General features: G+C 44.5%; 1 long non-coding RNA gene across 1 annotated transcript in view; it reads right to left on the minus strand.

Annotated features, from left to right (window-relative positions):
• Positions 1-25,649, minus strand: part of LOC138249968 (uncharacterized) — a 507,332-nt gene that overhangs the window by 263,601 nt on the left and 218,082 nt on the right. Inside the window, exon 2 of the long non-coding RNA XR_011194872.1 lies at positions 12,068-12,231. This is a non-coding gene — a long non-coding RNA (uncharacterized lncRNA). The remainder of the gene's footprint in view (positions 1-12,067; positions 12,232-25,649) is intronic.

The following is a 25,649-nucleotide window of genomic DNA, read 5'->3' on the forward strand; positions in this document are numbered from 1 at the left end:
CAATGACCGCGTTGATGAGGTTTCCCCACAGCAGACACTGGGGAAGTTTGGAAGAATAGGCAGAGGTGGGAGCAACAAGAGTAGGGGATCTGTTCCAAACAGAGGAGCTTCTCCCTTTTGAGGAATTCTATTCAGAGTTTGACTTCCCAGAGGGCCATTTTTTACTCCACAGAGCAATGACCACAACTTTACGGAAGCACTGGAAGACAGGTACATCAGAACCACTGCCACACAAAAGTTACCAATATATCACTCTTTCCTCATGAACTTTCAAAGCCGTTTTATGTCCAGGACATAGCAGGGGGATATGCTCCTGCTCCTGGAGACTCTGCAAATGCGATGGGAAGAAGATTTGGGGGTCCCTGTTGCAGAAAGAGACTGGGAGGTCATTCTTGAAAGAGTCCCAAAGGTATCCAGAAATACTTGATTTAAACTGATTACCTATTAAATACTCTACAGAGTATACATCACTCAGGAGCAAATTATTAAATACTTCCACACGATTACTGCAGCTTGCCCACGATGTGGAGAAACAGGGGTCGAGCTCATGCATATGCTGTGGACTTGTCCCTCATTGATGGACTACTGGGAGGAAATAACGAGGTCCAAAGCTCTCATTGTGAAGAAGTACGTCTCCTGGTTCCCTTGCCACGGCCTCCTAAGCGGGTTCCTACACACCCCCAAAACAAAGGTCACTAGCAAGTTTCAGGATTTGGCCTTCCTTTTGGCCAAGAGAGAGATTACTAGGCACTGGAAGGCCCCAGGGGGATCACAAGTAACTGCACAGGTATGAGAACTGGAGAAGTGGGTGGGGTGAGAAGGTAGTGTCTTAATAGAGAGGAGAGAAGAGGGGTAGGATCCTTAGAAGTAGCCTGAACCTGCGAGGCATTGATCAGTAGCCTAAAAGACATAGAGCTCCCAACTTCTGAGCCTTCACCCAGTGGATAACCCGTGACTGCTACTTCCTAATGTAAAAGACATATTCAGAATATATAAATAAAGGGCAAATAAAAGTGGGGATGGATGACATCCCTGCCTAGTGCCGCAGTTGATGTGAATAATTTTGGAAAGGCCTCCCATGCAAGTGATCTTGGCAGATACAGAGGGGAGGAGCATCCTACTCCATGTTATGGAACCTTGCCCAAAACCCCTCAAAGACATAACCATCCATGGGAACCACCAGGAGATCCTGTCAAATTATTTTTCAACATCCAGCAGGATGGGCCTTTTTAAATCACATGTGACATCAAACGCTGATATGGCTGAGTTTATCAATCAATCAATCACTGCATTTGTAAAGCGCGCTACATACCCGCGAGGGTCTCAAGGCGCTGGGGGGGGGCGGGGTGCTACTGGTCGAAGAGCCAGGCCTTGAGGAGTCTTCTGAAGGCCAGCAGGTCCTGGGTCTGTCGTAGGATGGTGGGGAGAGTGTTCCAGGTCTTGGCGGCGGGGTAGGAGAAGGATCTGCCGCCGGCGGTGGTTTTTCGGATGCGGGGGACTGTGGCGAGGGCGAGGTTGGCTGAGCGGAGGCTTCGGGTGGGGGTGTGGAAGCTGAGTCGGTTGTTGAGGTAGGTGGGTCCGGTGTTGTGCAGTGCTTTGTGTGCGTGGATCAGGAGCTTGAAGGTGATCCTTTTGTTGACGGGGAGCCAGTGCAGGCCTCTCAGGTGGAGTGTGATGTGGCTGCGGCTGGGGATATCGAGGATGAGTCGGGCCGAGGCGTTCTGGATGCGTTGGAGTCGTCTCAGGAGCTTGTTTGTAGTTCCTGAGTAGAGTAGAGTTTATGTGGGAAGCGGTATCACATGAGATAACAAACCCATTCTGCACCGGATTAATTAAGGACAGAATAACAGCTGCCTATTGGTTAGAATGTATCCAGGTGTAGAAGTTCCCAATCACAAATGATTAATGAAATAGATCAATATGAACCGCAATTAAATGGCTCGTTATTCTTAACAAATACAGCTATAAAGTGTCCCAGCCAAGAGTGCAGTGTCGACTTCAAGAAAGCAGAGGAATTAAAAAATTCAAACAAGAGAGGGGTAATCATATTTTGAAACTGATTGTAAAATTCTGTCGGGACCTGCCACTTTACCTGTTGCTGACGTGTGCAATAGCAATTTCAATCTCTTCCCTAATGATTATAGTATCCAGTCCTGTCCTCTGCTCAGCTGTTCGTTGATTAAAACTTAACCAACCAACATTTAATTTAATTTCAACCAAATATTAAAATGCATAGCTCACACAGAGAAAAACATGTGCTGCTTTATTAAATGACAATCTAAAGTATAATCAGACAAACTTGTCAAGCAGAGACATTTATTCAGACTGACCAGTATTACAACGTTACAACCGTATGCTAGCAACGCATGGCATTAATTTAATAGGATTTTAATTGAGGCATTAGCTGGCATTATTAAATACATTTTTCACAGAAATGTTATCTGGAGGCTATGTCACGCAATGCCAATTAATGAAGATAAATGGAAGAAAATGACAAAATACTAGACAACTGATGTGACACCCGGAAACCTGGAATTAAATGATTGATGTGGTTAACACATGTGGTACCTAACCCAGCTCGATTGCTCAGGAGAAAATATTGTACCAAAAGTTCAATATACGTGAAGTGTGATTTTATGGATCATTTGTATATTGGTGAAACAAAAATAATATAACACAGTAAGGCAATTAAAATCTAAAGGTCACAAACCCAGACGACTTCAGTGACATAGGTGAATTAGTCGGGGAAAATAAAGAAGACAAAGAAGCATAATTAAGAGTACTGAAATACCAAATTGTTGAACCAAGTTGGAACTTGAGATTATTACAAAACGAGATATTTGTTTTGATGACAGGATAAATTGATACTTTTCACCTGCAACGATATTTGTAGTTAAAAGCTTGCTACAAAAATGAAGTATTGACAAAACCAATATGTTTGTTTTTTTTCGAAGTGAAAGTGTTTTTTCATTGACTGGCAAGTGTTGTGTTTAAGTGATTCACTGGCTGAATATGAGAATATGTCAGCGTTTAGAAGAATAGATGGATGAGTAAGTGGATGGATGACTGCACGCTGAAGTACATGGACAGGTGAGATTATACGCAGATCGATAACATGAGGAATTTTTTAGTGCATGGATGAATGAAGGACAGAGCAGTGTAGAAGAACACTGTCTAGTGCAGTGCTTCCCAAACTTTTTAGAACCACGACCCACTTTTTAGAACGACAAACGTTTGCGACCCACCCAGCTTTAATCAATATGGGGCAGGTGATTTTTTTTTATTTAACTAAAGCATCATGTAATAGGGCACTGTTATTTACAGACAGCAGATTTTCTATTGAAATGGCCACTGATTTTGCACAGACAGCCAGTTTTACCGATAAAACTATATTACACACAAATAGAGTGTGGAAATCCGGGTTCAGTGAATATGTATTATTTGTGCATCACCAAGTGTCTTGATTTGCTTTGATCCTACTAAAATCTTTGTTTTCATCACACTTCAGAATTACAAAAAATGTGCTTCATTTTTGCGATCCTAACTGCTGAATAAATACAGTTCATTTAAAGATAATTACATTTAGTTGTGTGTTAACAAAAAATGACACCCTACAGCCTTTCCTTTCTCAGTTTCTATTTCCCAGCAAGTTCGTGACTTACTTAATTTTACCTTTTCTACTCTGACTGCAAAGTGAGAGAGAGTTTGTAAACCAGAATCCTCATGTTAAAATAACATAGCTATTTTTCAGAAGGCATTACCTGTTACACTTTTGTCTTTGAAGCACAGGAAATGCGACGAGAAAAATGCAGAGTTTAAAGGCATTTTTATTTGTTGCTTGGACTTTCGTTACTCACAAAAGAATTGGCTTGTGACCCACCATTGGGTTCAAACCCACAGCTTGCCAAACACAGGTCTGGAGGCAAAAGCTGTTTGTTGTGAAAATGGTAATGCGTGTGGTCCTGGGCAGTGTATGTGGAGGCAGAGTATATGGGGGGAAAAAAGCAGCATGCAGAGGAGTTGTAAGTGGAGGTACACAATTCTATATGGTGTCTGCGACAGAGGCAGAATGCCCTGCCTCTGGATTCTCCATTAAGCATTTACCAAAAGTATTGCTCAACTGTGACACTGTATGAATACTCTGCAGTCACCTTTTTCCACGATGAGTGTGGGGATTATGTCACAGCTTACATTGACCAGTGCCACAGTCTGGGGCGGCAATGCAGATACTGCTGAGCAATTTGGTCTGAAGTGGAGGTCTGGTGAGAGGGCGAACTACTTGGTGGTGACAGGAGGAGGTGGTGGGCTGTGGCAGCGGCATACTGGCTGCATCAGTGGGCAGGATGGGCTTGAGCAGCTTGTATCCATGCACCACAATTGCAAAGCATTGATAGTTCATCCTCCATGGACTGCACTGAAATGTAAAATATATGAACCCCTTCCCTATGCAGATGCATATCTGCTGGTCTCATGAACTAGCATATGCCATAGAGGAGGAAAATATCAATAGTGCTTGACTGATCATTACAGTGGTTTATTTAATTCATTGATGTAGAATGATCAATGACAGTTACTAAAGTCAATGGCTGAAGGGGGTATACATTTAACCTCACTCTCTCTCTCTTTTGCTGCTAGAGTGTATACGATTTCCAAGAGCTTTATCTGACAGAGTTACATACAAAATAATATTTATCACCAGAAAACAGTGAAAATAAGAAAAGATTATTTGTTTTTTAAATTATTTTTGAACTGTGGGTCTGCAAACAATCATACCTTGGAGAACAGTAAGATAATTCAGTGTTTTTCTGGGCTCATCCTAAGGTCCAAGGGATGTACCTGTTAATGTTTGATGAATGTTTGGTTATCTTGGGTTTCATCTGGATCTTAGTTTTTGGTCACCAAAGTCAACCAGGGCTGCACCCATCCACACACAACTAGGTTTGGGGTCTGGGAATGCTGCCTCTGTACATCTTGCTGAGACTGCAGGGCTGGATACCTCATACTTTCTACTCCAAATTAAGATCTTTCAGCCCTCTGCCCAAAAAAATGACTATTACCCACCTCACATCATCTAAAATCTTAGCACCCTTACCGTTCTTTAGCAAAATCCAAAGGTAACTGTGGTATTGTGTTCCTTGAACATTCTTTGTCGTCATTTTATTGTTATTATTATTATTATTATTATTATTATTATTATTATTATCATTATTATTATTAGTAGTAGTAGTAGTAGTAGTAGTAGTAGTAGCAGTTAGTAGCAGCAGTAGTAGTAGCAGTAGTCGTAGTAATATTAGCATTCACCTGAATGTCAATGTAAAATGACCCTTTTCCTTTCTTTTCTTGCCCTTCTTCTACGTGTCTCTTTCCATGTTCTTTGATTCCCTACGAATCTACTCCACTGTTCCTTTGTCTTGGATTTTGAGTCAATTGTTTGCTTGATCTCTATCTTATCACTCACTGTACTGTCTCCATTTCTCCAGTTTTTTATGAAATCATTCTACTCTTTCATATGAGCTCACAGAGTCAGTAGACTTACGTTATCCATTTCTGCTTCACTCAATTTTATTCTAACGTCTCTACGCAAGCTCCTATTTATGTACAGATCAATGTGACATTCTTCTGCTAACTCCTCAATCCTGTCATATGCTTCACATGCACACCTAGATGCTTCTCATATCAAATATCTTAGTTCATCTCGGTTATATACAAGCAGTTGCCCTGTATTAATTGTAACCTGTAAAATGTATCCAGACTAAAATATAAGATTGGCAATATTATTATTTTTTCTCCCAGGTGGTGTAGTAGCAACAACCTCATAACAGGGACCACTGTGCCAACAGTAGGCGTAAGTCTACAAGGGGAAGGTAAAGCTGACAATGCATATTCAGGCAGAACACTCTCAGGTGAAACACTTGCAATACAAATGCTGTTATTTCATGCATACTTATACCTGGCTCTCCAGCACGGATATCATGCGCTGGCAGTCTCAATGTATGTGCATCACCGGTTTAAGGAGGAGGTCTAGAGTCTAAAAAGTTTTTAAAGAAATTATCCTCCTCATTGGTGGATTTTCCTTTATCTCTCTTTCACTTTTCAGTATTAGATTCATCATATTTATTCTGTATTTCTTTTTGTCCCTCTCACTAATTACTGCAGGAAATTCAACAACACCCTGCATTGTGCGCCACCTGGATTGTAACCATTGACTAACTGTGTTTCTAACATGCTTCTTCATTCTTTTCCTTTCCTTCTCAAAGGCCACTTGATACCATTAATTTAATACCCCAAATTGCACAGGAATAGGTTGCGGCTTTCACTCACATATTACACACCTTAGTTAATCAAACTTTGTAGTGTTGAAAGTACCCACTAGAGAAAAGTGTATGTCCCGGTTACTGGATGGGAACTTGTTACAGTCTCTTACCAACACACACATATGAAACCCAACATCTATCATCATTTCAGAGGCAGGAGTATCTTCAGAGGAGACCTTTTCACCTTCTAAATTGGGAGCAACCTTGGAAAAGTTAGGTTTATTTCAAGATGGAGACGAGGCTTTGTTTAGTCCTAGTTGAAATTAGACTACAAAATTACATTTCTAAACATCCCAATACTGCTGCAGAATGTAACTCACTATGGTATGCATAAGCCCTTCTCCCTTTAAATGAGGAATTTGCGAATGAAAAGAAACATCATGCTATGCTTAATTTAGAGCCAGAATGAATGAATATGTGTGAAAATAAGAATTATGACATTCCTTCTGTAAAATGTCCAGCTTTGGAATCATGTAAATGATGGAGAATCATAAGCAGGCAGCACTTCAAATTTTCCAAGTAATTAAGTTATAAAAATAGTTAATATGATGCAGTAGAAACACATTTAGAAGCAGATTGGGAAATATATTTCTACCTAGAAATGTAAAACAAAATACATACACTTCCACAATGGTTAGCGCAGCTGCTCGAATGGTATTTTTTACACGAAATAGAGTCTTTTCGACTTCATCTTGTATGTTTAGAAGCAGCCGCACAAAAGATGGTAACAGCTGGTTATGTACACATCTTGGCCCGTGTTCTATTTGTGTTTATCAATGCCTTCCTTGTGGTGTAAAGTATGTCATACGCCACAATGAATAATATGTAAATAAATACTTCCAGTGTTTGCATTACCATTGCCTGACTAGTACTCCCACATGAACAATCTCCGAATTGTAGACACCCATGCAGTAATTCCTATAGCAAGGGGCTTCATATGAAAGCACATCTGTAGTATTTGCATTGTCATTCCTTTCGACGCATTTTTCAGTGAATTACATTTTATTGTTCTGCATCTACATATGATGGTCAGTTAGGGACTGGGCTTGCTAATAATAACATTAACCACGCCGCTATTCAATTTATGAATGTAAACAAGCATGAGTTAGTGACTTGCAAATCCGTAACCATGAACTCATCAACTATTGTATTACATTTTTATTTATAGAGTGCTTTTCATTCCGTTTGTGGGGCCGAAAGGACTTTTTAGTGAATATTTCTTAGATACAGCAACATTGTGCTACATCACTCACACAAACCTGGCAGTGTAATGATAATAGCTATAGATAATACATATATAAAGTCGTACAAGGTAAATCATTATCTGAAAAGAGTTTTTTGGACACAACCATTTCTCCTTTGCCCAAAATACCGTCTGTGGCCCTCAAGACCATACTTGATGTTAGCAGCACATTAACTCCAATTTTTTCAAGAGAAAGAATCAATAAGCAGTATTCTGTTAAGTTATCCCGAACTGTAGAGCACACTAAATACCCGCAAGGGTATCTAGGCACTTGAGTAGGTGTGTAGGCATGTGGTCCCCGGAGAATTATTTGAACAACCAGGTCTTCAGCTTCTTGTGAAAGTCAAGCAGCGAGGTGGAGGCTCTGATGTGTTGTGGGAGGTTGTTTAAAGTTTGGGTGCGATGTAAGAAACAAGTGACCCCCTTGCTCAGCTTTTGTGAATATGATGGTATGTGAGAAAGTGAGAGGGAGGCTGAGGGTAAATGTGAAAGTTTATGCAGCTGCTGAGGTATGCGGGTCGTATGTTGTGCTTTGTAGGTATGCATAAGGAATTTGAATTAGCTGCGCTTGTGGATGGGGCGGTGTTAGGCCTGCCATCCTTGGTCTGGTTCCCCTTAACTTTTTGCCTTCAGCCCTTGTATTTTTGCAGACTTTGTTTTTGGTGGCCTTAGGACTCTGCACACATTACCACTGCTAACCAGTGCTAAAATGCTCGTGCTCTCTGCTCAAAACATGGTAACATTGACTTTTACCCAATTGACATATTTATATGTCTTATAAGTCACTAGTAAAGTGCACTACATGTGCCTAGAGCTTGTAAATTGAATGCTACTAGTGAGCCTGCAGCATTGATTGTGACATGACACCCAGTTAAGCAGCCCTTTAAACATGTCTCAGGTTTGCCATTGCAAAGTCTGTGTGTGCAGTTTCAAATGCTATTTCGACCTGGCCAAATAAACCTTTTGCCTTGCTTCAATGTCCTTTTATTACACATATCATCCCTAAGGTAGGCCCTGGACAACCCTGAGGGCAGGGCGCACAATACTTAAAAACTTGGATATGTACTTTTAAGTTTTATGTCTTGGTAGTGTAAAAAAACTATTTAATTAATTTTTTCTACTGCAAGGCCTATCTCTTCCCTAGGATAACATTGGAGTTGCCTTATAGAAGTGTAATTTCCAGATGGGAGGGACAATTGGTTCATGTTTGGGGGCCTGTGGAATCCTACTTTAAAATCCTAATTTATAGTGAAGTCAGATTTTACATTTCAATTCTGAAAATACCACTTTTAGAAAGTTGTCATTTTCTTGCCTTCACTATTTGGTGCCTGCAGTCTGTCTCTAGTCTCATGACTGGATGAGTTTAGCAGTTGGGCTTTGCGTATTCCTCCTAGACAGCCACATACAATTGGAGCTTAGGTGTGCCTGGATGGGCCTTTACTGGCAGGATGGGAGAGAGGACCTTGGCCCTGAATAGGCTGTGTCCTGTCTCCACACAAAGGGCTGCCTACCCTCTGAAGTTAGGCTTGAGCCAGGGGAGGGAGGGCATCTGTGCACTTCAAAGGCATGCCTCCAGAAGTTTCTCCCTACTTCAAAGGTACAACAATGTATAAAAGAACAACATCACCACTTCAGTACACTTCTGGACCTGCAGAGCACACTACGCCAGGATGAAGGACTGCTGTGCTGCTATGAGGACTGCCACTCCCTTTGGACTGCTGCTCTGAAGGAACTGCTGCCCTGCTCTGTTGACCTGCTGCCCTATTCCCTGGGTGTGAAGGACTAGAACTACATCACTTGAACCCAGAGTGACTCCAGGGCTAGTTGGTTGGCCCCCTGATCCGAAGCCTCTAGTACATAACAGGCTTCTAACAACATTGCATCTGCACCTAGACATTTGTGAGTTCTCCTTATCAAGTTGTGTTACCTCAGTGCTGGACCCTTGGAAGTGGGCTTAAGGTGCTTTGCCAGCCTCTGTGGATCCGGTGGAACCAACACATCTCCTCTGCTGCATGGTGCAACCCTGAGCACAACCGACACATCGCTGCACTACATAGATCAGAAATGCCACAAAAAACCACATCACATCATAGCCTGAAGCTGCTTCGGAACCGCAGCTGTGCGATGCATCCCCAGTAGCCTCACCTATCATGCTGGACTTTGCATTGCATCCTCACAACCCTTCAGACCCACTGTATTGCCAGACTGTGTGTGTCGCATCCTCAATGCTGGACTTTGCAGTGCAAGCTGCTTTGACGCGAGCCTCAACATCAACACAATGGCATCTCACACCTCAGCCTTGCTGCATCTCAGAACTGAGGCATTACTTTGGCTGTCTCTACGAGGATCCACACAATGCTCCGCAACACAGGATTTAAAGTTCTGTGACCAGTGGCACGAACTGGGGCATTGTAGCTGGCCTGTGCTCCAACACTGTCGGCCTGAATGTGTGACTTTGTCCCGGTTCGGCGCGACCAGATCTTCACAGTTGGCGCTTTATGCCACTATGTATTTTAACCTGGTGTGGGACCTTTTTGTGTGGTGGTTTCACTGTTCAACTGTTTGAAGTGTTGCACAAATACTTTACATGTTGCCTCTAAGATAAGCCTAACTGCTCTGTGCCAGGCTACCAGGGAGCTGAGCACAAGTTATTTTGGGGTTTGCGTGTGCCTTACCCTGGCTAGGATTGTGGTTGCTGCTTGGCCATGGCTCATACCCCAGTCAACCTGTAGCCGAATTTCTCACAAGGAGTGAGTAGAGCTCTTTGAGGTGAGAGGTGGGTGTAGCAAGGAAGGTTGAGTAGGAGTCTTGCGGCTGTATTCTGGATGGTCTGGAGTCTACTCAGGAGTTGCTTGGAAACTCAGGCGTACAGTGTGTTGTCATAGTGGAGTCAGTATAGAGAGAATGAGTTGGGTGTCATCTGCGTAGGAGATGATGGTGATGCCTTGAAACCAGATGATGTTAGTGAGTGGAGCCATGAAGAAGTTGAATAGGGACACATGCACGTTCCTTGGCCTCAGTTGGCCTCAGAGGATGTCTGACTGTTTGCGCTCTCCCTGTGAGGAAGGAACAGATCCAGTTGAGTGCTGGTCCTTGGATAACGTAATCATGGGGTCTTCTGAGTGTGTTGTGGGAGGTTGGGTCAACTGCAGCAGAGAGGGTGAGCAGGATGAGGACAGCTGTTTCTCCCTGTCAAGGATCATCCTGATATTGTCAGAGTCTGTGATGAGAGCGGTTTCTGTGCTGTGTTTCTTTGTGAAGCATGAATGTGTGTTGTCCAGTAGGTAGTGGAGCTCAGAGTGGCTTGTGAGTTGTTTGTTCATGGACTTTTCAATTACTTTCACTGGGTAGGGAACCAGGGAGATATGCTGGAGGTTGGCCACTTCTTAATTCTTAAGGCAATTTATCCAATTATAATGCTCATCTCCCTAAAATCCTTTCAGGTACACTAGACCCGCAGGATATATTATAAGTAATAGAGTCTGTCTTTGCGCTGTTGAGTTATGGCTAGTGTCAGGGCTAAACCTAGATGAGTGCAAAACCTATTACCAACCTCCCTGCAACTCATAACCATGCTGCAGATCACCAATTTACTTGTGACAGGTCATCTATTTTCTAATGCTAAAAATATTGGTTCTGGGCCTGATCAATGTTGTCAAGACACATCATATCACACGTTTTTAGTGTGAAAAATGAATAAACATTATCTACAAATAGGTTTGGAGTTTTTTAAAAGGTCAAAGTGCTCAAATATCCCACCATTACTAACCCAACTTTTTAAAGTGAAGATAAAAGATACAGATTACGTTGATTCTGTTATGTGACAGTGATGTCAACAAAGCACTTACTATGAATTATGAATAGTCTTTTCAACATGTCTCATATCTAGAGATTGGTAAAACCTGTAAATTAACTCTTAGTTCTTCATTACAAGTTGTGGTATCGCTGGAGTGTTTAGGGTGGAAGAATAAAGCTACTGGCCATTATCAGCAGCTTGCTGCTTCTCGACCCTGGTTTAGAATAACAAGACTCAATTTCACTATGTGCAGATGCATGCCAGATGCACGCCTGGAAAAAACGCTGTTGGTACAGGGGCAGGACCAATGTCCAGGAGCACACCCTAAATCCCTGCAGTGCCCCAGGTGAGCATAAGTGTCCTCCAGGCCTAACCCTAGATTGCACTGGCCAGCTCCCACCTTTTGTTCCTTTGCCCAGCAATCTCTGTATCCCACCCTCATTGGCCAACCCAGTGTCATTGCCTGGCTGAGTAGGTGAAAGAAATGTCAGCTGAATTTTCCCTGGAAGTGTGGAATGTGGGGATACATCCTGGAATTTGATATTCCATCCCCCAGGAATCTCTGTACCAACGTACAACAAACCCATTGTGATGGCCTAAGTAGTAACTGAGTATTAATTCCACGCCGCCCCACCCAATTGTCTGCCAAAAACACACACAAATTCAGAACTTATTGTATATTTCTGATATTTTTTACACAATATTTTAACTTACCTCATGAAAGCAACTTCATTGACCAAGACTGGTTCCACAATTCGCACCTGACCTTCATCACATCACAGGGTCAAGGTAAGTTAAAAGGAAAATGTACTGTAGTTTGCTTGTCTTCAACCCAAAAAGGCATCTTGTTTCAAATCCAGGATTATAAAAGTTACTTTCTGAAATGAAAAGAAATACTTAGTTACAATTGTCCACAAGCAGTAACACATTGAGTGATGCGCGTGAAACAAATTAACATGTTTTATTTAGCACACTTGTCTATTTTAAGTTTCTACCTGTTAGGCTGCAAAACGCACACAAAACATTTACTAAAACATAAAAACGACCATAGTTAAGCAAAGGCACAGTGTAAACTCAAGCAGAACATAAAGGTTCATTTATTTACCATACATATTTTGAATGGGTGCTCAGGATTTGTTTCTAGCAGGCCAAGTGGCCAAGCTCCTGACCCAAGCAGCATACAGAAACCTCGCAGAACACGCAGTCAATTATCCCTTCTATACTGACAGCACAACTTCGCCTAGAATCCTACTGTGTCTTTGTCCAAGTATAACACCGAGGTTTTCTCACCTAAAAGTTGCACAAATGGGAGAAAGCAATAAAGATGCATCATATTTTAAAAATGATCTTGAGGACAAATACATTTGCTACCCTTCAAATCATCCTGCTGTTTGGCATTAGACTCACTGACCGGTAGGATATTCAATCTGTCCTTGATAAATATCCTTCTCTCTTACTGGCTTTGTATGGCAGCTAAATGTTATTCTGGCTTTGTGCTCCTTTCAAATGTGCCTTAATCAGGAAGAGATACACAACTTTCCAAGTTCCTTTCTTTTTAGCCATATCCTTGAATGAAAAGCCTCCTTCTTTATTCTACCTTCAAGAACTTTAGTGCTTTTGGTTGCTTTCATAAAAATGCATAATCCTGTACTCATTGAATGTCCTCCAACATATTTCTATCACTCTAGAATACAATTTCTTCCATCTGTACCTGACTGGATTTATTAAGCTATGATTTCTGATCTATTACCACTGATCTGGTGCAATACCACTGACCTGGTCAGTGAACTGCTCTGCCTCCCGTGGCTCCACCTTGTAAGTAGAGCCCTCATCCCTCGCTCCTCTGAATTCTTGACCCCTGTCAGGAGTTCAAGGCCCTCTTCCACTCACAGGCTTCTGCCTGCGCCTCATACCTGGTGTCTAGTGGGAGAGCTCTTCTTTCCTGCTAGGCTGCGTCTCTCCTCTCTTTCCCAGATGTCGCCTTCCTGATCGAGACCTGGATGAATCCCTCCTCAGCGCCTGACATCACCATAGCTATCCCTGGCGGCTCCAAGTTTAACCGCAGGGACCGCTCCAACAAACCAGGAGGAGGCATCACCATCGTTCACAAGAACACCCTCAGGATCACGACCAGGACCAAAGACACCATCAGCACTGCCGAACACCTGCACTTTCAGATCCACACAGACCCAAACACCACCCTCCAAGAGACCCTCGGCTACAGGCCCCTCTTCCCCCGACAGCTGTTCAGTGACTCCATCACTGACATCATCGGCACGCACCCTCTCGCATCCACTGACTACATACTCCTCGGGGACTTAAACTTCCACCTCGAGAACACCAACGACAATAACACCACCACCCTGCTCAACAACCTCTCCAACCTCAGCCTCAAACAACTTGTCAAGACACCGACGCACTCCGCAGGACACACACTCAACCCTATTTTCTCCACCAGCAAACACATCTCCTTCAGCCACACCACGAACTCCACTGGACAGATCACCGCTGCATCCAATTCTCCTTCAAGAAACCCACAATACACCATAACCCACAACGGATTCCCCACTACAGATGGAACAAGGTCACCGAAGACCAACTAATCACTACCCTCTCGTGGAACCCACCCATCAACACCACCGACAATGACACAGCTGCCTGGAACTTCAAAAATCCCTCCTACAGACGCACCAACAAAAAGGCCTTCTGGTTTACCGCCGACCCCCACGTATCTAAGCAGACATGCCAAAGACTCAAAAAAAGTGGTGCCAAGATCAGACACTGGACAACCACACAGACTTCAAAAACGCCATCCACAGACACCACCAACTCATCCGAACCACCAAGAGAACCGCCTTCAAAGAACGCATCAACAACAAAGCACACAGCCACAAGGAACTCTTCAACATTGTGAAGCAACTCTCCAACCCCAGCTCCAATGCCAACGACATCCCTCCATCACAAGACCTCTGCGACTCACTAGCCTCCTACTTCCACCGCAGAATCACAGCCATCCACGACAGCTTCACCACACAGCCCCCACCACCCCGGCAACCACCAACACCACAGACTCACCACCGACCAGCCTCCTGCTCTCCTGGACCCCCATCAACAACGACACCATCGAAATCATGAACACCATCCATTCTGGCTCACCATCTGACCTCTGCCCACGCCACATTCTAAACATAGCAAGCTCCTTCATTGCACCCCAACTCCGGAAGATCATCAATCACACCTTCGAGTTCGCCACCTTCCCGGAGAGCTGGAAACACGCAGAGATCAACGCCCTCCTCAAAAAACCCAAGGCAGACCCAAAGGACCTCAAGAACTTCCGGCCTATCTCCCTGCTTCCCTTCCCGGCAAAAGTCACTGAGAAGGCTGTCAACAGATAACTGACCCGCTTCCTTGAAGAGAACAAGACTCTGGACCCTTCCCAATCTAGATTCCACAGCAACCATAGCGCCTCCACCGACGATATCAGAACCATACTAGACAACGGGAAAACCGCAGCCCTCATCCTCCTGGACCTCTCAGCCACGTTTAACACCGTCTGCCACCACACCCTACGCACAGGCCTCAGCAATGCAGGAATCAGTGACAAAGCCCTGGACTGGGTCACCTCCTTTCTCACTGGCAGAACTCAGAGAGACTGCCTCCCTCCATTCCACTCGGAAGCCACCAAAATCATCTGCGTAGTACCCCAGTGTTTGTTCTTTCAGCCCAACCCTCTTCAACATCTACATGGCTCTACCCGCTAACATCGCCTGATCTCACAACCGCAACATCATCTCATATGCTGACGACACCCAACTGATCCTTACCCTCACCAAGGACTCCTCCAAGACCAACCTCCATGAAGGAATGAAGGCCATCGCCGAATTAATGAAGAACAGATGCCTCAAACTCAACTCCGACAAGACGGAGGTCCTCATCTTCGGCTCCACCCCCTCCACATGGGACAACTCCTGGTGGCCTGCCACTCTCGGATCCCCTCCGACACCCACCAACCACGCATGCAAGCTAGGATTCATCCTGGACTCCTCACTATCCATGACCAAGCAAGTCAACGCCATGTCTTCCTCCTGCTTCAACACCCTCTGAATGCTCCAAAAGATCTACACATGGATTCCCACGGAAACCAGAAGAACAGTCACCCAAGCCCTTGTAAGCAGCAAACTGCATTACGACAATGCCCTCTATGCAGGAACCACGGTTAAACTCCAGAAAAGGCTGCAATGCATCCAGAACGCTTATGCACGCCTCATTCTGGACATCCCCGTCACTGCCACATCACAGGCCACCTGAGAGACCTGCACTGACTCCCTGTCAACAAGAGAATCACCTTCAAACTCCTCACCCACGCTCACAAAGCACTGCACAACATCGGACCAGAATACCTCAACAGACGTGTCTCCTTTTACACCCTGACCCAACAGCTCCACTCCGCCGACCCCGCCCTCGCAACCATCCCTCGCATCCGCAGAACTACAACCAGCAGCAGATCATTCTCATACCTCGCCACCAAGACGTGGAACACACTTCGACCCACCTGCATCAGACCAAGGACCTCTTTACCTTCAGGAGACTCCTCAAGACCTGGCTGTCCGAGCAGTAGCAGCACCCCTCTCCTCCCCTCTCCCCCCACAGCACCTTGAGACCCTCACGGTGAGTAGTGTGCTTTACAAATTCCTTCATTGACTGATTTATCTATTTAGTGAGGAACTGTGTGCTCGGGATCGGGGTCCATTTTCCAAATGCGGATCCTTAATACAAACTTTTCCATATAGCTTCCCAGGTGCTTAAATATGCAACAGATGGCCCCAAATTCCTGCTCTGTACACAAGTGACCCCTTATTTTCACAACAAATCTTTCTAGGTAGTCAAGTGTTTGATTTTAAAAAGTAAGTGGCAAATATTGTATCTCATTTTGCTGTGGGCTGTGTTCTGAATAATAGCTTCTTAACATGAGTTTCTGATGACATATTCTGAGTGACGTTTATGCCTACATATGCAAACTTCCAAATAGTTTGAAGTGTAAAGCCACCTAAAATTTTTTACTGGGCATTCCTGCAACTGCAACTCCTGAGCCTAAAATGACCAGTTTTGACTTCTGGTAATTAATCGTCAGTTTGGTTACTAGTAATAAGCCATTATAGTGTCCAGTTGGAATCAGAGAGCATTAAGTGCCCTGCCCTGCATGATGGTTTCATCAGGATACAGCAAAGTGTAACCTTCTGGTTTAGCATATGGTTAAGCAAGTGTATGTAACATGGAAACTTTTCCAGTAGGTATCCCTGCCTTCTGCCATGTTGATTTCATACCTCCTTGAATTAATTTTAACCATACTTAGAAGATTAAGCCAGTAATATATCCTTATTAGAGCAAACTCTAATTAAATCCACAAGTTCAATGTATATCCCCTATAAGAGCCTTATTTAGCTCTGATCAGCTGAGGAAGTACCAATATGTTATGGTCACGGGGAGAGGTGTGGTGGGGGGTAATATTCACACTTTCCCTTGCCTTGCCCAATGGCCGAGGAAGATAATTTACTTCCTCGCTGGCCTTACAGAAGGACAAAATGGCTGGGAGGGCAATGGAAATGACAGTGGGGAACCATGTCACCTTCCGTGTGCTCACCCCACAATGTCAAAATGCAGATCGACATTTCTCCCTTTCCCCCTCATCAGGCTGAGGAAAACGATTTGGCTTTCAAAATAAAACTTTGTGAGGAGCAGGTGCTAACTTTGCATCCACTCCTCTTTAAGCCCCCATCAACATGCCCAAGAGTGCAATAAGGAGTGACCCCCCTACACTCCAGACATTGTAAAAATGCAGAAGGGTTGGGGAAGGTTTTCTTTGAAACACCCTTCACTTGCCTGGAAACTGCCTCATTTTACACAAAGGGGTATGATCCAAAAAAAGAAGGAAAATACAGGATAGCTCCTCAGTGAGCTGCCCCCTGCTGCTGGTTATGGAGGTGCAGGTCAGCTTGCAATTGCTCCTCAGCTTTATTCACAATGTGAGGGTAGAAGTAAATACAACACCTGCCTCTGGGTATGGCAGGATAGATCTTATGAAACACCACCCTGCTCATGAAGAAGGCATGGGAACAAGGCTCGAATGCCTCTTCCTTCCTTAACCCCTTGGGTGCCTTGGATGTAACAGTTACGTCTTGGGCAGCACCGCTCGGGTGCCCAGGACGTAACTGTTACGTCCTGCTACCGGGCCTCAGGGGAAGCGCTAGAGGGCCTGGAACCCCTCTCTCCTGGGCAGGGATGGAAGGGGAATCGCTTCCCTTTCCACAATGGCCCCCTCTGCCCCCCCTCAGCATCTGATGACATCAGCGTGCGATCGTGTGCTGACCTCTTTAGAGGCTACCCCCTCCGCGCTGGACGCTCAGCTTCCAGCATGCACCGGAGAAGAAATGCTTTATCCTCCTATCACGTGGGGGGTTCGAGAGAGGCATCAAAGGAAAGAAAAGTCCTTTCCTTTCCTTTGATGTCTCTCTCTGCATTTCTGCTGCCCAATCGCGATGTGGTCGGGCAGCAGAAATGCTCACTAGACACCAGGGAGTTCTTTTGTTTATGATTATAAGGGGAGTGGCTCCTTGGGCAACGGATGCTTCCCAGGAGGGCAAATTATTTTTAGGCCTTTTCTGCCCCCAAGGGAGCAGATCAGCCTATTATAATTAGGCCAATCTGCCCCCAAGGGGGGAAGAAACCACTAGACACCAGGGAATTTTGTTTTATGGTCAATTTCATGCAAGGGTCGCTCCCCTGAAGGGGCAAATTCGTTGTAGGCCATTTCTGCCTCCTTTGGGGGCAGATCAGCATATTGTAATTAGGCTGATCTGCCCCCGGGGTGAAGAAATCTCTAGGCACTAGGGATCATTTTTTGTTTTGTTTTACTTTTTTAAATGTGAGGAGCGACCCTTTAGGCAAGGGTCTCTCTTCTGGGGGGAAACATATTTTTAGGCCATTTCTGCCCCTTTTGGGGGCAGATCGGCCTAGTTTTATTAGACCAATCTGCCCCCAAGGGGGCAGAAACCACTAGACGCCAGTTTTTTTTTTTTTTGCATCAATTTCACACAGGAGGAGCGACCCCTTAGGCAAGGGTCGTTCCCCTTGAGGGCAAATTTATTGTAGACCATTGATCAGCCTATTTTTATTAGGCCATTCTGCCCTCAGTGAGGCAGAAACCACTTAGGCACCAGGGATTGGTGTGTGTGTATGTGAATGTTCTGTTTGGGGGGGCAGCCCCTTGGGCAAGGCTCACTCCACATGGGGGCACATTACTGTAAGCCATATCTGCCCCCCTTGGGGGCAGATTGGCCTATTTTTCGAAGACCCATCTGCCTCCGGGGGAGGGGGGGACAGAAAGCCCACCAGAGACCAGGGAAGATTAAAAAAAAAAGAGGGTGGGGATAAGGTCATAACCCCACCCCAAATAAATGGGGTCAAAGTTGTTTTGCCCACCGGTGGGCAGATGGGGCACTCCCCAGCACACTAAAAGATCTCATCCCACAGCAAGTAAAAGGACATTTGATTATTTTGGGTTTTGGTTTTAAAGTTGGGCCATGTGAGCATGTCTAACTGTTCACATTTTCCACTTGGAATGGTGAGGGCTGCACTTTTTGGACTTTGGGACACTGCCATGTAGAAAAATCCACAAGACCTTGAAACATCTGAAATCTAAACATCTGGGTGAGTCCAGGGTGGTGTGCTTCACATGCACCCTGAACCATTTTCTTACCCACAATGCAGCTCAAACCTCCAACTTTGCTGGAAATCACACATTTTTCCCACATTTTTGTGATGGAGCATTCCGGAATCTAAAGGAGTCCACAAAATTCCTACCACCCAGCATTGTCACATCTATACCAATAAAAATTCTGCCCCATTTGTCAGCCTAAAAATGTTTTTTTTTCAAACTGCCCTTTTGGACCCGCTTTTGTTCCCCCTCAATTTTGATATGTTTTTGGCTCTTCACTGTTACAGGCACGTGCCCCACCTACACAAGTGAGGTACCATTTTTACCAGGAGACTGGGGGGAACGGTGGGTGGTAATCCCACACAGAAATGTGGGAAAAATTCGCTGGGGATTCTGGGTGTCTAGTTTTCAGAATTTTTTGAGTTTGGTATGTTTCCCTTTATGGCTGCTGAGCCCAGGACCAAAAACAAAGGTGGCCTCCCCACAAAAACAGGTAGTTTTGTATTTGATAATTTTGATGTGTCCACATAGTGTTCTGGGACATTTCCTTTCGCGGGCACTTAACCTACCCACACAAATGAGGTGCCATTTTTATTGGGAGACTTGGGGGAATGCTGGGTGGAAGAAAATGTGTGGCTCCTCTTAGTTTCCTGAACTTTTTATCACCAAAATGAGAGGAAAAATGTTTTTTAGGCCAAATTTTGAGGTTTACAAAGGATTCTCGGTAATAGAACCTGGTGAGAGCCCCACAAGTCACTCCCATCTTGTATTCCCTACGTGTCTAGTTTTAAAAAATGCTCAGGTTTGGTAGGTTTCCTTAGGTACCAGCTGAGTTAGAGGCCAAAATCCAGAGCAGGCACTTTGCAAAAATCGTGTGAGATTAGAATATAAAAACGTGATGTGTCCATGTTGCATTTCCTGTCGCAGGCGCTAGGCCTCCCCACACAAGTGTGGTACCATTTTTACTGGGAGACTTGGGGGAACATAGAATAGAAGTACAAGTGTTATTGCCCCTTGTCTTTCTCTAAATTTTTTCCTTCCAAATGTAAGACAGTGTGTAAAAAAGACATGTATTTGAGAAATGCACTGGATTTCACATGCTAATATGGGGACCCCGGAATTCAGAGATGTGCAAATAACCACTGCTTCTCAACACCTTATGCTCATTTTGGAAATCCAAAGGTTTCCTTGATACCTATTTTTCACTCTTTATATTTCAGCAAATGAATTGCTGTATACCCGGTATACAATGAAAACCCACTGCAAGGTGCAGCTCATTTATTGGCTCTTGGTACCTAGGGTTCTTGATGAACCTACAAGCCCTATGTATCCCCGCAACCAGCAGAGCCCAGCAGATGCAATGGTATATTGCTTTCAAAACTCTGACATCGCAGGAAAAAGGTACAGAGTAAAACGTGGAGAAAAATTGCAGTTTTTTAACCTCAATTTCAATTTTTTTTTTATTTCAGCTGTTAATTTCTGTAGAAAAACCTTGTAAAATCTGCACAAATGACCCCTTGCTGAATTTAAAATTCTGCCTACTTTTCAGAAATGTTTAGCTTTCTGGGACCCAGCATTGGTTTCACACCCATTTCTGTCACTTACTGGAAGGAAGCTAAAAACACAAAATATAGTAAAAATGGGCATGTCCCAGTAAAATGCCTAAATTGTGTTGAAAAATGTGGGTTTCTGATTCAAGTCTGCTTGTTCCTGAAAGTTGGGAAGATGGTGATTTTAGCACCACAAACCCTATGTTGATGCCATTGTCAGGGAAAAAAACACAAGCCTTCTTCTGCAGCCTTTTTTCCCATTTTGTTTTAAAAAATGAAATTTTCACAGTATTTTGGCTAATTTCTTGGTCTCCTCCAGAGGAACCCACAAACTCTGGGTACTTCTAGAGTCCCTTGGCGTGAGTAGCTTATGTGGACATAAAGTTATGAGGGTCTAAGTGCGAACTGCCCTAAATAACCAAAAAAAGGCCTGGTACCTAAGGGGGAAAAGGCCTGGCAGCAAAGGAGTTAAGAGGGTTATTTCAAACCACCGGGGGCCCGAGAATTAAGAACGGATTACACAAACATCCCACCAATTCCAAGCCTCAATATTTCTAAAACAAAGCCACTCCCCAAGTTTTCAAACATCAGGAGAGTTATATAGGCCCTCATTACAACATTGGCGGTATTGACCGACTACTGCCATGACAGCCAACATACCGTCGCCGTGGCTAACAGCCGCCCACCTGCATTATGACTGTAGACGGAATTCCACCAGAAGGCTGGTGGAATACCGTTGACGGTCATGGTGGCGGACGGTGGTAAGGTGGCGCTGGTGTCAGCAGCAGCACCACACCAGCAAAACACTGCCAACCATATCGTGAGCAATGACACGGCCTGGTGTTTTTTTGCTGGCGAACGCTGCTGTTGGCAGCAGCACTGCGTCCCGTCTCCTGCAGGAGGACCCCCTGCAAGCAGGTAAGTCGGGTTCTCTGACTGGAGAGGGTGTGGAGTGTGTGGGGGTGTTGTATGTGTGTGGGGGGTGTGTGTCTGTTTTTGTGTCCGTGCATGCGGGTGTGAGTCGCGTTGAATGAGTGCATGAATGACTGAATGTGAGTGTACGTGTATGTTGTGTGTTGTGAATGCGTGTGTGCGACAATATAAGTTGGTGTGTGTTGCGGTGTGTGGGTGTGTATGTGTGCATGCGTGGGTGGGTGGATGTGGGTATGCGTGTGTGTATGAGTGTGTATGTGTGCGTGTGTGGGTGTGTAAATATGCGGTGGGGGCAGGAGAGGGGGGAGGATGGGGGAGGACTGTGCAGAGGGGGTGGGGGTGGGTGGGGCCCCTATCAGGGCCAGGGAAGGAATTACCTGGCACTGATAGTGCCTACCACCATTGTTTTCTTGGCGGTACGCTTGCCACGAAAACCATGGTGGTAGGCGGGGTCATAATCCTGAGGGTGGGATTGTGACAGCTGTCTGGCTGGAGACCGAAGTATCACTCTGGCGGATGGAGTGGTACATTGGAGGTTTGGCTTGAGCCAAACCGCCAATGTCATAATTTGGGAAAAGGTACCGCCAGCCTGTTGGCAGTATCTTTCTCCAAATTACTGCCGACTGCCAGGGTCGTAATGAGGGCCATAGTGTTTTCTAATAAAGGCCAGCAAGTGAAGAAGTGTCTAAATTAGACACACGAGGACAGAGGGACACACAGATGGCCAGCTGAAACAGTGTGGCATACAGGGTCTGTTGTGAGCATTAACAGACGTAGTAGGGGCATGGTACATATTAGGGTTGAACTTTGTGTGAGGAGTACACATGTGCTGTAAGTGCCCAGAGACATGTAGAGGGGAGACAGGGGGATAACTGGGACTGAAAGAGATGGGGGGCACATACAGGTGTTGCAGACATGGAGCAGGAATAAACACAGAGGGACTGGATGCATGCATAGAACACAAACAGGCACTGCATGGCATGTATGGGAGTACATAGGGGGGTGCAGGGTGGCCGAGGCACACACAGAGGGCCTCCCTGGGAGGGGCAGTCCATCACAACGGGGTCTTTATGATGGATGAGCCCCATATGAAAGCTGCAGAAGGCACTATCAGTGCATGTATAGGGTGAGACAGGGTGGCCCTCTGAGGGGCTGAAAAGGGGGAGTGGCATACAGAGTGGCTGCAGGGTAGGCATGGTATACAATGGTCTGTATAAAGCCACAGAGAGGGCCAGCAGGGTTGAACCAGAGTGGCACATAGGTCCTACAATGAGGTAAAAGCAAACACAAAAGTTGCAGGGGTACAGATTGAATGCAGAGGTGGACAGGACACACATAGGGAAGCTGAAAAAACACAGTTAAAATGATGTTTTGGTTTTGTTACAATCAACTGAGACTGTCCCATGGGTGCAATCTATTGAATATCTTCCTAGGACCCTCTTGGACCACTCCCTGGTTGTTCTTGTTCTCATGCTCCCTGTCCCTTTACTTGATTACAGGCCCTGGTGTTTCCCTTCACCCTCTCTGATGGACCCTGAGGTCATGATGGATATGGCAAATTCTATTGATGAATTTTCTGATATAAATGTTAGCTTGGTCTCCTCCCTTTTGAGAGTGTGGGAAACATTCAAAGTATACATCAGACTTGCATGAGGTGGTAGAACACCAAGACTTTGCTGGGACAGTCTGGTGCGGTCATATAAACAGGGAGGCTTGCAGTCCTAGATCCTTAACTATATTTCTGAACTACTCAAGCACTACATGTGATTTATTGAGTGAACTTGCAGTGTCCCTCTCTGCACCATCCTATTAAAAGAGACGAGCTAGTGGAGAGTACTTGAAAAAATAGTTGGGGACCGACTGCCCAAGCATAGTAGGTACATCAAGATGGTTCACTCTGCACACTGGGTTCCTTCGTCCCTGGATAGGCATACTGTCCATTCATCTGTTTATTCCTCGGAAATGCTTTATCCCCCATCACCAACAAGTCAGTACAGTAAACCGCTGCATGACTGAGCTTCATTAAATTGGTCAGCTATTCAATTATTGCATATTTGTTTCACTGAAAGAAGGTTTGATCACTAGGAGTACTAAATGCACAGGCCCTTTTCACTTGTTACATATTGTGCCAGACATCCTCAACCCAGTGGGAGAGTTTTCCACAGAGGCCACGTGAGTTCTCCAACTCGCACAGATGTATCTACTGGCTAGCAGTCGAGGCAGACTTTCAAAAGTATATAACATGATAGATGTGTTGATCACTTCAATGTCTGATGAGGCAAAAGTTCAGTGGGAGTTGGACTTAGCGGTATCATTTTCTGATAAAGTATGGGGCTACTGCTGTGCAACACAAAGCAAGTGTCTATCAACCAAAGGCAAATTCATTTAAATTTCCTGATTAGATTGTACTAAACCCCTGAAAGACTGCATCAAAATGATCCTACACATGTCTCCAGATTTGCTACATGTTTTGCAGATCTGGCAGGCTTCATGGGTCAGGTCTGGTGGTATTGCCAATTACAGAAGTTTTGTTTATAGATAACTCAAACCATAAATGGGTAAATGAGATTACGGACAGCCATCCAACCTGCACACCACTTACATTACTAGTGGGTTACACTGTGGATATCCATCGCTCTTAGAAGAAGTAGGTGGCTGTATTGTTGGTAGTGGCCTGGAATCGTATGGCATGTCGGTGGATGAAGGACCTGACTTCCAAGCTAAAGATATGGATCGTTGATATAGTATACTTTAATGAGAGAGCTGAAACATATGCATCCTTAGTAGAAACTAGGGTGAGACATAGAGATACATGAGGTTTGTTTCATGTACATATGGCCCAGATACTGGGGATGGTTGGAAAATCATCTCCTGCCTAGTCAGACCCTGATGAACCTGCAGAATGGGGGGGATAATGGACTGATCTATGTTACTTTACTGTGCCTCAAATAGGAACTGCTAGGAAGAGTGTGTGATATATTTTGAGTATGGCTCTATAATAGCTGTGTTATAGTGCACATGCATATTGTTTGCTACTGCACACTCTATCTGTGTGAAATAACCTTCTGCTGTGGATCAATCACACTAATAGTGTTGTGTAATTTGTGTATTTTGTTTAATTAGAATTTGAGAAACTCAATAAAAAGGTCACATTTAGTGAAGAACATAAGAATTCATGACGGTATGGTTATGATGTTTACTCAAAAAAGTACAGAAATCTTTCAGTTATGGTTAACAATAACTTGTCCCTGGATCCCACACATAACGTGAGAGATTAATGAATAAATTATATCACTTATGACATCAATGGTGAAAGCATGTCATCTCACCATTCACATAATTGTATTTCATTGCACAAAAATAATTCCCTGGCATTTAGAGGGCCTTCCAAAAAGCCGTATGATGCCGACTGGAGGCGAACCACCATCTGCCTCAGAGAGAGGAAGCCCTAATATACCAAGCACCTCGAGAAGTCACCCTTGGCAAGAGGGACAAGTTCACTCTATTTTGTTTGTAATGCTAAATATTTCATGGTGCCTAGTGGGCATGTAAGCTGTGATGGAAGGCAGACTGAGGGTATTATCTCAGATGACCTTCCTTGCCAGGTAGGAATAACTATGGCCCTTGCTGAGGGGTCGCTCTCCTTATGAGACACAATTCCCTTGTGGTCTACCTTTGGACTGCTTTATTGGGATCACCCTCCAGCCTCAATCCTTAACCAAGAATCAAATTGTGAGTGATACTGCTGAAACAGGAGAGTCTTCTTTCCAACAGCGCCACTTCCATTGAGATAAGATATGTGGAGGAAGGAAGTGTGTTCTCAAGCACCACAAGACCTGAGAGATTTTGGGCCTGGATTACACAGCAGCTCTTAAAATCTATAGAGCATTTGGAAAGTTGATCGATGATGTAATCACTAACATCATGATCAATCTGGAAAGAGAGGTGCCGGGGAATGACATGGATGCACTTCCACATCATCCAACAAAGAGGAGACAAAGCAAGAAAGCCCCTAGTGGGTTTCCCTGCCTTTATGGTGAGATGACATTAAGATTAAATACTGTGTATATTTTCTGACTGATAATGAAGGTGAAAAATG

The sequence above is a fragment of the Pleurodeles waltl genome, chromosome 8 (assembly GCF_031143425.1).
Source record: "Pleurodeles waltl isolate 20211129_DDA chromosome 8, aPleWal1.hap1.20221129, whole genome shotgun sequence".
In the NCBI taxonomy this organism is placed as follows: Eukaryota; Metazoa; Chordata; class Amphibia; order Caudata; family Salamandridae; genus Pleurodeles; species Pleurodeles waltl.